At 45.7% G+C, this 14,700-nt stretch overlaps 1 protein-coding gene and 1 pseudogene across 1 annotated transcript in view; one reads left to right on the top strand and one right to left on the bottom strand.

Annotated features, from left to right (window-relative positions):
• LOC146200545 (uncharacterized) overlaps nt 1–14,700 on the top strand; it is a 115,441-nt gene that overhangs the window by 77,119 nt on the left and 23,622 nt on the right. The gene's annotated exons all lie outside the window — the stretch shown is intronic.
• On the bottom strand, nt 12,150–13,398 carry LOC146200546 (uncharacterized; annotated as a pseudogene).

Genomic DNA, 14,700 nt, shown 5'->3' with positions numbered 1-14,700 from the left:
CTCTTTCACTCCTTGTTTCCACTTGTGCAGCTTTATGCATTTTGGAAGTTTTCCAGTCATGGATGCTTACTGAGTTTTTTATTGCCTTTACTTTTACATTTGTCATTTTTGCTAATTCTTTTTCCAATTGTATACATACATATATATATATGTACATTTCACTTCTCCCTGCTAAGTTTTTTGCCATTGTTACAAGTAAGCTTGTTTTTTTTTCCTGTCATGTGGCTTCTATGAGGTATGTATTTATAGTTGTGCTTCATTTACCCTTTCATACATCTTTCCCAATTTTGCCTGCTTGGCGAGTATTTGGGTACAGTTTAAATCTGATGTAGTGAAGGATGTGTTCTCTGTGCATCTTCTTTTTCCCATTATTTTTTGTCTCTATGTTTGTTTGTTTTTTTCACTTTCTGGCTTTTTTTCATTCTTTTTTTTCTTTTGCACCTCTTACAATTGTAGTCTAACGGGCCTGGAGGAAAGTGGTGGCACATGGAGCACTGAACACAGGGCTCCACTTGGGAAGAAAGAGATAAATGAAATAAAAGTTGTTCCTCCTCCTAAATCTGCTACTAATATATCTTTGTCAGTTAATGAGAGTGGGTACGTTCCAGATATCTTGTCTTTGGTGAAGTGAATTCCTCGCTGCTGGCTTACTCAGGCACATTGACAAGATCTTGCCTTTATAAGACAAAGTTGCTTGCCAAACTGCACTATAAGCACTTGCTTCCACTCTGATCAGCTTTTGAAATGGTAATGAAGGCTTGGAGCATCATGTTTTGAAAGGGTGATATAAAACAGGAAAGAGGGGGGCAAGTGATCTGAAAAGGCAAGCTGTTGGGTATACTTATGATCATCTTGACATCTATTCATTAATAGCTTTCTGTTGCCATTGAAAGTCACAATCAAGGAGTCCAGCAAGGTCATATAACATTCACTGCTCTTGTGAATGCTTGAGGCAGCAAGGCTTGCCGATTCTGAAAGTCGACAGTTGGAACTTGCATGTTCTGGGCAGGGTCGGTGCCAGAGTTGGCTAGAGCTGTTGTGTCAGTGACAGAGTGGCAGGGTCAGTTGGTGGCAATATCAGTAAGAATATGGTAGATGATTTCGTCTTCATAACAAAATTGTTCAGCGATTACCAAGCCAGCGGCTTCCTCCCATTTGTTGAGTGTTATGGCAGCAGTAATGGGGCAAAGGGGGCAGGTGGGCATCAGCTTCTTAGACTTTTGACTGTCTAGGCTTTTGGCAAATATGGTCAGCTACGAATGGGCAGGATGCTTTGAAGTTAGTGTCTTTTATTGTGCCTTATGTGAGCATTAATGTATTTAGCACTAATCCAGGTGTTCAGGGCATAGCCAAATTGTCTAATGTTTGTGTGTCTGCTTGTAGTGCTTTCACACTAAAAAGAAACAATGGGGACATAGTGGATTCAAACCCAGGAATTACTCATGGGAAGCAAGTATGAAGTGCTGTAGCTATAACTGCAGTGGATCCCCCCATGTGCAGACTGCAACACACTCTTGCACTGTGCACTGGATGTCCTCATCTCCATCAACTGCCGCCTGTGCACAAAAGCTTTGGACGTCCTACTCGATTTAACTGTGTTATTTTTTTTTGACGCTCGAACAACTGGGTTACAGGCAACTACACAGAATGGCTAAAACAAAGGCTCATAACGCAAGATGAAGCCGTGGTTGTCTCTGGCTTCGTGAATGGGCTAAGCTTATTGTTTTGACTCCATTGCTCTTCGGGTGTCACTTGCTGATTCTAATGGATGGCTCGTATTCTCACTAATTTCATTTTGTAGAACAGGTGCTGTTATATTTTTATTCTATTATTTTCTTTGTGCAGTCACCATTCTTTGTTGGTTTAAAATGTGTAATAAAGTTTTTGAATGTCTTGCAACCTTCGTGATTATTGTCCTACAATGATTACGTCACTGAGAGCAGCTCATAAGTTGCAAAGGGACACATGAGTCATCATTTGTGCTGCCATATATCCGTAAAGTTTGAACACATTGTTTAAATATGATTTCAGCCATGCCTACTTGATGAAGCAGCCAGTCTAGAGCTCGAAACTTCATAGCTTTTTGCAGATTCATTAAAATAAAGATGCCAGATAAGAGATTTTCTTTTTTTTTGCACAGAAAGGAACAACTATAGATTGCGACAAACACTTGTTTGGAAAGTTAGAGGGCATAAAGAAAAGCTGTTTTCTTTTACCATGATGAAAATAACCACATTTTGCTCAGCCTGAGTGGATTTTGAGCGTTATGTTTGTAATGTCTTTTGCAGAGTTAAAAAATAGCCGTGGGCTAAAGCGCTTACATAAACACCCCCCCCCCTTTTTTTTTGTCCTTACTCACTTTTATCCTACACTTCTGCAATATGCCCCATTTTATTCTATCTATATTAAACTTATGAAGAACAAGATGTGATTATTGCGATTAGTGCGAGAGTGATGCATTAGTTTGGCACCACACAGAACAGAAGCAAAGCCATTAACAGTCAGATATGATATCCCTCTCAAAATTGCTGTAACCTTGCTCAATCATGCTTGACACAAATATATCCTTCACGCCTGGCAAGGGCGCACCGTAATATATCAGTTCGTTATTTTTCTGCGTTTTTTTTTCTCCGTCAATCTTGTAGTTCTATCGCGATCTGTATCAGTAAAGAGCACTCCAAAACCTCAGTAATGTCCAGAGGTGCTAAGGTTTGTGCCAGTTGGTTTCTGCGCTAGCTCGTCACGAAACCTATCTCGCCGCAACGAAAGTGGAAAGCACAATATGGTGCTGGCAACTGCGGGCTGCAGGGTCACATTTTTCTTAAGTGCATTTCCAACAACCCTTTCTTCAGGATGATTATCGCTCTCGACTTCAAGGAGGCATTTGATAAATTAAGCAAGCACTTTAATTTGAAAGTATTGTTAAATGGCGGCAAGCGATGGCAAAAGGAGAACAGAGGACAGAGAGAAGATGCTCGATGGTCGTGAGATGACGTTCAATGAATCTGTGAGCGGGCCTAGCGCACGCGCTCCTCCCGCGCCACTGCCCTCTTCTTCCTCCTTCGTCCGTCACATGACCCGGACCCACCGAGCCATCATCCCGATAGAAGACGACGAAGTTTACCGATGATGGTTCCATGGCATGATTATGGGCGTGTCTGGATGCTTGAAGAAAAGGAAGAAGTAAGAATAGAACGGCTTGCCGCTACGATGTCTGATGCGTGGGTGATCCGCCTCCCCTGGAGCTGTCAACCATCCGTCACCAGATTCCATGGGACCGATGGCTCGAGGTCATGTCGGGCAGCTTGGGCGGGGGTTGCGTGTTCGTGTGCATTAGTTCCTTCGGGTCATTCTTGGCTTTCGGGTCCTTCGTCTCGGTCTGATTGGTCTGTCTGTTCTTGTCTTCAGGTCCGGGCTGGGGGCTGGGCGGTGGTAGTCTGTCAGGTCTGGGCTTGAAGGCTGGGGCAAAGCTGCTCGGCGGTGCCCCTGGGCCCTCGGTCGATGGTCCCGGCTTACAGATGGCGTCGATGCTCCAAGGCGAGAATGGGGATGAAGTACGCCGCACCTCCAACCAAATGTTACGCGGTGGCAAGCGATGACAACAGGAGAACAGGGGACAGAGAGAAGACGCTCGATGGTTGTGATATGACGTTTAATGACTCTGTGAGCGGGCCTAGCGCGCGCGCTCCTGCCCGCACCACTGCCCTCTTCTTCCTCGTTTGTCCGTAAGAATATCAGTCACATAAATTGCGGTGAGAAAGCCTATGCACATGCCTGAGATTTCCTTCACCCCTGCACGGCATCCGCCGATCTCGGTCTAGCACCCCAAAGTCGAACACAAATAGGCACACGTGGTACGCCAAAAGGGGCTGGTCGCTCGCCCTACTTTTCAATATAGGTTAAACCAAACTCCCCGTCCAGATAAATCGGGCACCGCATCTGAGGCATGCCTTTTACATGGGTGACTTCAGCATCTGTAGCCCAGCCTATTCCACCGCGAAAATTTAGCTCCTCAATTAAAACTTTAAGAGAGCAGCAAGCTTCGTGCAAGCCTACACCGTTAACCGCGGCCTCACATACAGCTCGGAAAAATCGGAGCTGTTGTTAATACACGACTTTCGACAACGCAGAGCCATCCATGAGACCTACCTCAATGGAGACCCAATACCACAGGACACCATCGCGATCCTAGAGCTTCCCTTCAACGAAAGGATAAAAATAGGTAGGCCCTCACTCGACTCAAACACACCAGCTATCATGGTGCGCTTATGATAGACAGTCATTCCTACTACTAGGGTCATCATCATCATCACCAGCCTGACTATACCCACTGCAGGGTAAAGGCCTCTCCCATATTTCTCCAATTAACCCGGTTCTGTGCTAGCAGCATCCATTTCACCCCTGCGAAATTCTTAACCTCATCCGCCAACCTAACGTTCTGCCGCCCCTTGTACACTTTCCTTCCCTTGGATTCCAGTTTGTTACCCTGAGCGACCATCTGTTATCCTCTCTTTGCACTACATGCCCTGCCTCTGCCGATTACTTTTTGATCTCCACTAGAATCTTAGTAACTTGAGTCATTCTGCACGCTTCCTATGTTTTAATGGTACTCCTACCATTTTTCGTTCCATAGCCCTCTGCGTTGTCATAAACTTAAGTAGAACCCTCTTGGTTAGCCTCAACGTTTCAGCCCCATAGGTGAGTACAGGTAAGATGCAACTGTTGTATACTTTCCTCTTTAGTGATACCGGTAAGCTGATAGTAAAATCTGGGAGTGCTTGCCAAATGAGCTCGATCCCGATCTTAATCTCCTTGTTATTTCCCTTTCATGGTCAGGATCCGCTGTTACTCCCTGTACTAAGTAGACATATTCGCCTACTGCTTCCAGTGCTTCGCTACTTAACATAAACTGGTGTTCCTCCTCGAGGCTGTTGAACATTACCTCAGTCTTCTGCATATTGATTTTCAATCCTACCTTTCTACTTTTCCTGTCTGGGTCACCAATCATTTTTGCAGTTCATCTCCTGGTTTACTTAGCAAGGCAATGTCATCAGCAAATAGCACATTACTGAGGTAATTTCCATCTACTCTTGTCCCTAACTGCTCCCATTCCAAGTCTCTGAATACTTCCTCTAAGCAAGCATTGAATAGTACTAGGCAGATTGTCTCCTAGCCTAACACCTTTCTTTATGGCAATTTTGCTACTTTCTTTATGCAGAACCATGGTTGCTGTGTAGCTGCTATATATATCTTCCAGCACTTTCACGTACGGCTCGTCTACCCCCTGATTTCACAATGCCTGTATCACCGCCGAGGTTTCTACTGAGTCAAATGGTTTTTCGTAATCAATGCATGCTATGTATAAGGGCTGGTTATAATGCGAGTATTTTTCTACCACCTGGTTGATGGTATGAATATGATCGATAGTAGAGTACCGTTTCCGAAAACCTGATTGATCCTTTGCTTGATTGCAGTCTAAGGTTTATCTGATTCTAATAGTGATTACCTTAGTAAATACGTAACAGACAGTGAGCTGATTGGTCTATCATTTTTAAGGCCCTTAGCGTCTCCTTTCTTATGAATAAGGATAATGTTAGCGTTCTTCCATGGTTCCAGTACCGTCGATGGCACCATAAATTACGTATGGCCAGTGTTTATTGCACGGTATCTCTCCTTTCCTTCAACAGACCTATACTTATCTGATCCTCTCCAGCTGTTTTCCCTCTTTTCATAGCTTCTATTGCTTTCTTAACCTCGTCCTTCGCCACTGGTGGAACGTCTGACTGTTTTTCCCTACCGCCAATCTCATTACGGTCCTGACTACTTTGGCTACTGTAGAGATCAGTATTCGCCGCGAGATCGACCTAGAGGTGGCGCCACCGTCACTCCGGTAGTATGCATCGGCAGCCGGCGGCGCTCGCAGAAACGCACGCTGCGTACGTCTGCTTCCGAGTTTACGACGGGTTTTTTGGCGATGAAAACGTGTCTTCTGCAATATTGCAGAAAATAATACGATGGTTTCGCCAATGCAGCAGTAGAAGAGCGGATTTTAGGCAAACGAAGCACGCAACCACCAGTCTTATAGATTTACTTTGCACGTTTCTTGCGCTGTACCGCGTTCACGCGCCTAATGCTTGGGCCTGCCTAATGACAGCTTTTAGTTTTTCGTATCGACTTTTAAGCAGTTTGCACGTGTCTCATGCGAGTGAGACCGGCGAAATTGGTGTCAAGCCCACGCAGATACAAGGTTCGTGCTCTGACCTGCAGTAAATTAGATTGAACCGAGGCAGCCTGGTTCATTATATCGTATTTGACTCGAGGATTAAGCAGGTTAAATGTAGCATTGGCAGCGCACTGCAGGGCGAGTTGCTTTAGACTGAGTGCACATCAACTCTGGCCCAGACAACCACGCACAAGTATTTCCCAAAATTGAGATCACGCCGACACTATACAGGAAACCTCGCCGCGCTGGAAAGCTGATTGTTCACGTGTACAGCGCTGAGTGGATTGAATTCGCCGAGATGCTTTTTGCGGTCGCTGTCATAGAATGTGATAGTGTATTAATGCATGCGCCACTAACTTTAAATGATTTCCTGAAACCGAGGAAAGTTAAGGGATTTCTGATGTGTGCGATGTTAATATATAACGGTAAATTAGTAGTGTAATTATTTTGTTTTGCAATGTGAATAAATTTCACCCTATGAGAGAACCTTTACACACTTGACAGAATTTACAATAATCAGCGAATAATTTTCAGTAACGTTAAAGTGCAAGCTACGAATAACTCGCTGCATTGACATCGTTATAAACTGCGCATGGGCACCGTCATGGTCTCGAAACCTATTTTACAGGCTGAAAATTTTTTTATCACTAATTATTTAACAGTGACTAAATCTTATGCGAAGTAAAATATTAGGGTTGCTTCCAAAACAGATGCCGGATATAAAACTATTCCGAAAGAAATGGAGGTCATCTTATCATGCGACAATAAAAATGTATTTATTCCCGAACCACACACTGATATTTAATCCCGCATGAAGCTGTTTTACTCCCCTTGTCAGAAATGATGAGTTTTGTCGGAAGATAGCACTTGGAGAAAAGGGATTATGATTATAATAGGCTACCACTAAAGTACATTGATTAGGTGTAATATGTAATATTTAGGGTAACAATTAGGTGCAGGGAATATGTTTCCCAAACATTTGAGCATTTCTCTAAACCAAAATGTGCTCATTAAATCTTTTACGGACGCACAGAAGCCTTCAACAACAAAAGAAAATAAAATAAAAGAGAATTGCATATTGGCCCGGGTTTAACGCATGAAAGCGGCATCGGCTATGACGGGTGACTGCAGAGGCCGGTTTTGGTGTCGTTTTTTTTTCAGTATTAACATCACATTTACCACGTGGGATTGTTTATTGTGCAGTCAAATCCCACAGCAGAGGAACGCCTTTCGAAACGGTTGTAATTGAATACCCCCTTCTCGAAATCAGCAGTCGAGCGCCCTTACCATTAAGACACCACTACAGAGGTTTAAAAGCAAAAACAACAAACTAGCAAAGTACTCACACAACTCTACGGCATAGCAGGCATAGAGTGGTCTGTTCAAACTGCATTCTGCTATATGAAGCAGTCTGCGGTGGCATATGTTTTAGTAGCTGCGGTATTTCAAACAGAAACGGGAATATGCGATTTTTGAGTGTTTGCATTAATTTTTCTTGACGACAACGACCTGTTTTGCTTTGACACAACGGTAACGACAGTACCACTTCGTTTGAGACATTGCATGTCAAACAATCTCAAGCGCCGAAGACCGCGATGGATGATGTCCTTATCCAAGCATGACATGCTCGATACGGACAAGTATACATATTTTTTAATGAGGCGTGGGATAGACTGTTAATATTTATTTTGCAAGAGGCATATAGGTAAGCAAAAGCTCACAGGAACTGCGAAACAAACAAAAACACTCCTGTACACTCCGCATGCGCGCGCGTAAATCACTGCGGGCTGGCACGCGACGCGAAAACGCATCCACAGTGAGTAGGTTTCGCCGCTGAGCCGCAAGGTGACGACTCTGCTCGATCTCGAGGCCAATAGAACTCCTCAGCTACTTTGACTATCTTGTCCATATTCGTGATGATGTTGCCCGCCTAGCCCATTAGCGCATACAGCTGATGTTTGCCTATGCCCAATGTGCTCTTCACCAATAAGATGTGTTGTCGGCCTAATTGGTGCAGTACTTCAGACATCTTATGTTGCGTGAACAAAGACACACGCAAGACAGGGTACAGGACGAGCGCTGGAACCCTCTGCCGCTCAGGCGTTTGTAGCTCCTTCGCACTCACCCCACCCGGTATCAAAATGCATCAATGACAAGCCTAGGCATGTATGTTTAAATACAATGTTAGCGATAAATAAACGGCACAGATCTTAACAGCCAATCGTAGCAAAGCAGTATCATGACTTGAAGTAAAAGCAATAAAAACCAAATAACGTAAAAATTTGAACACAACAGGTAAAAACCAAAGGTAACTAGCAAGAAAAGCAATAGCAGTCGTAGCCCTCGTAGCAATAGCAGTGTCGCATAACGAAGCAAAAGCAATCTAACAAAAAATCAGTAAAAGACAACAAAAAACAAAGTAACAAAAGCAATCTAATAAAAAAACAAGAACAAACACGATAAAAAAAACAAATTCAAGGGTAATTAACAAAAAAATTGTCAATCTCTTAGCAAAGGCAGTGTAATGTATACGAAACAAAAGCAGTCAAAACCTAAAATAATAAACAAGGTAAAATAAAACAATAATAATAAACAAATAAAAATATATATATATACACATTATTCGGTCATTATTTATTTTTTGCTTTACCTACCAGCCACTACCAGCAAAGACAGGTCGTCAGAAGCAGGGTACAAACAGTAGGCAGTAGACACTGGGACACTCTTTCAGATACCTCACTGCTGTAGAGCACTGCAGAAGACTCACTGATACAGTCAGTCTCTCTTATCTTTATAAAGTACGCTTCCATGATTTCACGTGCGAGTGAATTGCAGCTCTTGCCGAGAATTCTAATCTCCCCCTGTGTTGTGTATGTCTTTGTTCCCACAACTTAAGATGTCTAAAATCTTCCTCTAAGGCTTCCTCCTTTCTTTACAGCATGCTCAATTTTTTCCACTTTATACTTCTTTATATCGGCCATTAGCGCTTATTGATTATCTTTGATATCTCTGCCAATACAATCTGGACTATTGGATTGGAAGCTTTCACACTCTGGCGTTTCTTAATCAAATCTTTCGTCACCCTAGGCAGCTTACCGCAATCCTCTCCAACTATCGTACCGCCTATTTCTACAGCGCAGTCAGTAATGATATCTCTGAAACTATTGTTTATTGCTACTAGGGTAATGTCGGCATCCTCGCTTAGAGCTGGATATCTACTCTGTAGCGAGATTCTGAACTCTTCTGCCCTGCCTCTCACACCTAATTCGTTGATGAGATTCGGTTTTACTAATATGTTGCGTTAATTCTTCAGTTTTAGACTAATTCGGCACCTCGCAATCCTGTGCTCACTGCATCGCACTTTCCCAATTACCTCTCCATCTTACATAACGGCGGGGGTTGAACACAGTACGAAGTCAATTTCATTTTTAGTCTTCACGTTAGGACATTTCCAAGTTCATATCTGGCTCTTCCATTTGCTGAAGAAGGCATTCATGATTCTCAAGTTATTGCGCTCTGCAAACTCAACTAGTAACTCCCCCCTGCTATTCCTAGAGCCAATGTCATAGTCACGTACTGCCTGATCTCCTGCCTGCTTTTTCCCTAACTTGACGTCGAAGTCGCCCGTTAGTACAGTATACTGCGCTTTACGTTTCGCATTCCCGATTCTACGTCTTCGTAGAAGCTTTCAACTGCCTGGTCATCATAACTATATGTGGGTGCATAGGCTTGTACAACCTTCAGTTTGAAGCGTTTATTAAGCCTAATTTACGATGCCTGCAACTCTTTAATAATGCTATAGAATTCATCTATATTACCCGCTATATACGTATCGGCAAGGAAACCTCCTCCTAGTTCTCGCCTCTGCGGTAAACCTTGGTAACACAGTACATGCCAATCCTACACTACAGTATATACCTCATTCGGCCTCCTAACCTCGCTAAGCGCTATGACATCCCATTTCATACTCTGTAGTTCCTCTAACAGCACTGCTAAACTAACTTCACTAGCTAGGGTTCTAGCGTTAAACGTTGCCAGGGTCAGCTTCCAAGAGCGGCCTGTCCAGCGCAGCCAGGAATTCTTAGCACCCCTTGCTGCGTCACCGAACTGACCACCGCCGTGGTCAGTTGTTCCGCAGCCGCTGGTGACTGAGGGCCGGAGTTTTATAAGACGAATCATGGAAGGTTGCGGTCAATTACTGCACCAGGGTGGCCAACTCCTGTTCTGGTGAGGGAGTGCGTTGCCAGAGGTGTTCACCGGCACCAGGTCGCACCCCAAAACTGTTTATGGAAATCCATCGACACGCGAATTTTTTTTTTCTTATCCGGTGAAGTGCGCGGCACCGGGATTCAAAACCCGATCATCTTGCAAGTTAGGCGGATGTTCTACCACTACGCCACCGCTGCACACTAGGGTATGCGCTGGGGTATGCTCGAATAAGACACGCTGTGCATGGTTATAGCATTCATCAGCATTCATCATGAATAGACAGGTGTACTCTGTACCGTATTTGCAATTGAACACGGCAAATTACAACAAAATAGGTACCCTGATCACATACGCACTCAAACAGGTAACGGAAATATCCAGACTCACTCTCAATCGGCAAATTTTTAGTTAGGAGTCCGCTATACAGACGAACTCCTAGCCTCCTAACACAACACAAAATTGACTGATAGCTACCGGTGTGTGCTATACGGTTTTCATGGACCTTATTCTGCCTGGTCCGAAAGGTTCCATACAAAAAAAAAGCTACACCACTTGGGCGGTCAGACTCGTTTATATCCAATCACAACTTCAAATATGGGTCCTTTGTCCGACCAAGGAAGCCAATGGGCGGGGGTCAAATATATTCAGGAGAAATATGGGCAAGACACTGAGGCCTACTTAATGCAACAGAATAGTCACAGGCGGGAAGCATGATGGATATTGTGATACATTACCGACAAATGGTTGATGTCAGCACCTCCTGCGAGGACAATATAGAAATGGCGGACGAAATGGCTTTTGGTTTAGCCGCCACTCGTGCGAAATACGCCTATATAACCATGCATTCCATGGCTGTCTACAGCAAGTACTTCCAAGCTCTGCTGCGAAATCATAACCACCCCCAAACAGAGATATACATGCTCTAAACACCGGGACAACAATGCGTAGGAGGTAACGAGTGCGCCCATTCCACTGGCTGAGATCTGCTCGCCTGGAACCCGTCCTCCATAATTCATTCCACTCTTCGTACGGCATACCTACACGTAACAAGTGCATGGCACATGAACAGTATACCGGAACACACTAAATGACATTATCAAATGAATATCGTTTTCATCGAACTAGATGAAACGTCTTCCATTGGTCACAACCTCAGTAAGCTTTCGGGCACTGAATGAAAACCGTTATTGCGCGATAAGGGAGTGGGATGTGTACAGGTAGCCTAAGAGAGTTATCACAGCACCCGCCTTTCCTGTTAGACCACGTTCTACTTGGCACTGAGGATTTCGCAGAACGTTTCATGTCCGCCGCTTTGGTGCATGGTTGCGCTGGCGTACACTCTCAACGACAGTTTACAGGTACCATGAATGCCTAAGAATGTACAACAACAGTAAAACTGCGTCATCGTAGCTCAGAGGTAGGGTCCCGGACGCGAAATTCGGGGGTCATGGGTTCGGATACCAACGCCGGCATGTAGTTGTTTTTCATACTTTCTAAGCAGTTACTTTCACGAAAGAGGGCAAGAGTTCTAGGGTGTTCGCTAGCTGGTCAAAGAAAGCAATCGGAATGCCCTTGTTCAGGTGCCGGTATTCGTCGGGAAATTTCGTTGCGAACACTTGAGCTTGTCCATAAGGAATGATGATAAGGAAAAGCATTTCTTGGAATACATGCAGGGAGGGTACGGGAGCGGTCCTTAAGGGGCCGTCTCTTGCAATTGCTAGGTGGTTTTCCTTTTACGAGCGCCCATTGCCGCGGCCGGGGCCGGAGCCCACTCGGCCAACGCTCGTTGCGCCGTAAGGTCAGAGCAGCCGAGTAGAGCCGCCTCTCAGTCCTCCTGGTAATTGTTGGGTAGGGGAGTAGATTGGGGGTTTTTCGACATGCCCACACCATGTGGAAAACGTCCGAGGTCTTTTCCTCACAGTGCGTGCATTTCCTCGTGCAAGCGGGGTCAAAGTATTTTAATACTGCCGGGCACAGTAAAGGTTAGGTGTAAAGGCGAAGGACAATGCGCTACTCCGCCTATGTGAGGCCCTTGCAGGGCTTAGGTTAGATTGTGTGGCTGGACTGATAAATATGAATTATTTCTTTGAAAGTGTTGGCGGGATTGGGTTCAGAGTCCGGATCGATAGGAGACGAAGTTGGTGCCCGGAAACTGAGCGCGTGGGCGGCGGCATCGGCCGTTTCATTTCCCTCGACGCCAGTGCAAGCCGGAGTCCAGATAATCGTTCAATGCGCAAGGTCACCGACATAATCCCTGCTTTGTAGCATTTTGCTGGCGAAGTAAGATATGTATCCCTGCTTGATATTGCGGCAGGCACCCCTCGAGTCGGTCATGCTGACCCGTGAGTCCTGATCTGCGGCGGCTAGTGCGATAGTAACCTCTTCCGCGTGTGTTACATTATGTGCATGGAAAGGAAGTCCATTTATTACAATGTTTGATGAACGACTGCGGTGTGCCAACCCCCATGGTGCGGGCCGGAGGCGTCCACGTAGAAAACTCCATGTTTGTATCCGTAGTGCTGAGCCAAGGCTTCCGCCCGCGCTAGACGTCTGCCATTATGGACCTCTAATGTCATGTAGGCCGGAAGAGGGCGTACGTGCAAGGCATATCTCCACTCTGTAGGGATATGTACGCGCTTCTCCGAGTGTATTGAGTGGTGAATGTGTAGTCGGGCAAGGAGACGGCGACCCGACAGCGTTTTAGACATCTTGTGTATTGCTTCATCAAGTGTGCCTCTCACAGTTCATTAAAGGTGTTCACCATCCCCAGGTCAAGTAGGCGCTCGTTGGAGGTGTTGATCTGGAGGTCAAGGACACGCTTGTATAGTTTACGGAGCATGACTTCTAGTCCATTCTCGTCCATTTTGCGCAGGTGGAGGTATAGAGCCGAGTATAGGACTCGACCGGTTACACATGCATTCGGCGACTTTGCATAGTAACCCTCCGCGCTTGTTCGAAACCCGGTGGACTATGCGGCCCACCTGGTCCCCACCTTACGCAATTTGGCGAATAAAGAGGCCCAGTGCTCGGATGTCGTCGTGTTCGGGTATGGGTTCACTGTTAGAATGAGGTCGAGTTTAGTGGTGCACTTTGATGAGGAGTGTATGTGCACAAATTCCGATTTGGAAGGGGAGCACTGAAGGCCACAACGACGGGCGTAGTTGTCTACAATGTCCGCCGCTTGCTGCAGGTTGGCATTCATTTCTTTAACCGAGCCGTGTTTAGCCCAGGTGCTTATGTCTGCATTACGGAAACGGGCGACGCCTCTTTTGACTCCTAGTCCGCGTTCCAAAACCAACTGCGTGTTTCCTTCGACACCTTCAGCAGTTTCGATGTCGCTGGTAACCACGGAGACGACGATGCTTGTTCGGGTGGTACACTTAATACTTCGTCGAGGACGTTTGCGTCGAAGTCGTCGTAGGAGGTATGGCTTTGCTATGACCCGAGGTCGATGATCAGCCGATGCTCATTCAGAAAGTCCCTACCCAAAATCACATTCACAAGCACTGCTGCAAGATCACGAAGCTCGGAGGGTAACTGTGTTCATTCACTGTCCCTCTTGCGGTACATGGGCCGGATGACGTAATAAGGTTAGCACCAGCGGTGCAGATTAGAGGGCCATGCCCAGGCAGTCACTGGGCGGCGAAAGTTCCAATAATAACAGAATAGTCGGCCCCGCCGTCCACCAAGGCGGTTACAGTATGACCATCGACAGTAACTTCGAGGTCACTTTTCATGCCTCGTATTACATGTTGGTTTCGGTGTTCGATTTTTACTTCAGAGAAGGTCGCGGCCGGGGCTCATCGCTGCCACTTCAACGGTCGGTGGCGTTGATTTGGAGTCTGGTCGTGTTGTCATCGATGTTGCCGTCGTACGTAGCCGCTATGTCACTTTGAAGTCTGGGCGCGGAATTGTGGAGGGCGTCGTAAGGAGCCTCTACATAATAGCGGCATCGTCATTTGTCAGCGAAGGAGGATTTTTGTGAGTTCGCCGTATAGCAAGCTTACCTGAAAAGGCTGCTGCCTTTAGTTTCCCCTACGGGTGCTAGGAGACCTTCCTTGCACGTAAATGTGGCCCGGTGATGCAGATCGGATGCTATACGGCGATGGAGAGCGATACCGACGGCTTGGTGATGCTACCCTGCGCACGTAGTCGTCAATTTCCTGCAGTCGCTCGCAAGGACGGGGGCGTGGGGCGTCGGCTGCGAAACCACGTAGTCCAATACGCTGTACGGATAGTGACGGAAGGTGTGCTCAGCACAATAGAAG

Source organism: Amblyomma maculatum, chromosome 2 (genome assembly GCF_055883805.1).
Source record: "Amblyomma maculatum isolate TAMU_Amacu chromosome 2, ASM5588380v1, whole genome shotgun sequence".
Lineage (NCBI taxonomy): Eukaryota > Metazoa > Arthropoda > Arachnida > Ixodida > Ixodidae > Amblyomma > Amblyomma maculatum.
This window is presented reverse-complemented; position numbering and strand designations above follow the sequence as displayed.